This window comes from Bombus affinis, unplaced genomic scaffold, assembly GCF_024516045.1.
Source record: "Bombus affinis isolate iyBomAffi1 unplaced genomic scaffold, iyBomAffi1.2 ctg00000303.1, whole genome shotgun sequence".
Classification (NCBI taxonomy): domain Eukaryota; kingdom Metazoa; phylum Arthropoda; class Insecta; order Hymenoptera; family Apidae; genus Bombus; species Bombus affinis.
Genome location: NW_026108988.1, coordinates 84,266 through 86,064, shown reverse-complemented (window position 1 = coordinate 86,064; position 1,799 = coordinate 84,266).

Genomic DNA, 1,799 nt, shown 5'->3' with positions numbered 1-1,799 from the left:
TTACGTTATAACGTATAACGTTATATAGTATTACGTTATAGCATATAACGTTATATAGTACATCATTATGACGTATAACGTTATATAGTATTATGTTATAACGTATAACGTTATATAGTATTACGTTATAACGTATAACGTTATATAGTATTACGTTATAGCATATGACGTTACATAGTACATCATTATGACGAATAACGTTATATAGTATTATGTTATAACGTATGACGGTACATAGTGTTACGTTATAACGTGTAACGTTATATAGTATTACGTTATAACTTATAACGTTATATAGTATTATGTTATAACGTAAAACGTTATATAGTATTACGTTATAACGTATAACGCTATATAGTAATACGTTATAGCATATAAAGTTATATAGTACATCATTATGACGTATAACGTTATATAGTATTATGTTATAACGTATAACGTTATATAGTATTACGTTATAACGTATAACGTTATATAGTAATACGTTATAACGTGTAACGTTATATACTACTACGTTATAACGTATAACGTTATATAGTATTATGTTATAGCGTATAACGTTATATAGTATTACGTTATAACGTATAACGTTATATAGTATTACGATATAACGTATAACGTTATATAGTAATACGTTATAACGTGTAACGTTATATACTATTACCTTATAGCGTATAACGTTATATAGTATTACGTTATTACGTATAACGTTATATAGTAATACGTTATAACGTGTAACGTTATATACTATTACGTTATAGCGTATAACGTTATATAGTATTACGTTATAACGTATAACGTTATATAGTATTACGTTATAACGTATAACGTTATATAGTATTACGTTATTACGTATAACGTTATATAGTAATACGTTATAACGTGTAACGTTATATACTATTACGTTATAGCGTATAACGTTATATAGTATTATGTTATAACGTATAACGTTATATAGTATTATGTTATAACGTAAAACGTTATATAGTATTACGTTATAACGTATAACGTTATATAGTAATACGTTATAACGTGTAACGTTATATACTATTACGTTATAGCATATAACGTTATATAGTACATCATTATGACGTATAACGTTATATAGTATTATGTTATAACGTATAACGTTATATAGTATTACGTTATAACGTATAACGTTATATAGTATTACGTTATAACGTATAACGTTATATAGTACATCATTATGTCGTATAACGTTATATACAATTACGTTATAGCGTATAACGTTATATAGTATTATGTTATAACGTATAACGTTATATAGTATTACGTTATAACGTATAACGTTATATAGCATTACGTTATAACGTATAACGTTATATAGTATTACGTTATAACGTATAACGTTATATAGTACATCATTATGACGTATAACGTTATATAGTATTATGTTATAACGTATAACGTTATATAGTATTACGTTACAACGTATAACGTTATATAGTATTACGTTGTAACGTATAACGTTATATAGTACATCATTATGTCGTATAACGTTATATAGTATTACGTTATAGCATATAACGTTATATAGTACATCATTATGACGTATAACGTTATATAGTATTATGTTATAACGTAATACGTTATATAGTATTACGTTATAGCGTATAACGTTATATAGTAATACGTTATAACGTACAACGTTATATAGTACATCATTATGACGTATAACGTTATATAGTATTATGTTATAACGTATAACGTTATATAGTATTACGTTATAACGTATAACGTTATATAGTAATACGTTATAACGTGTAACGTTATATACT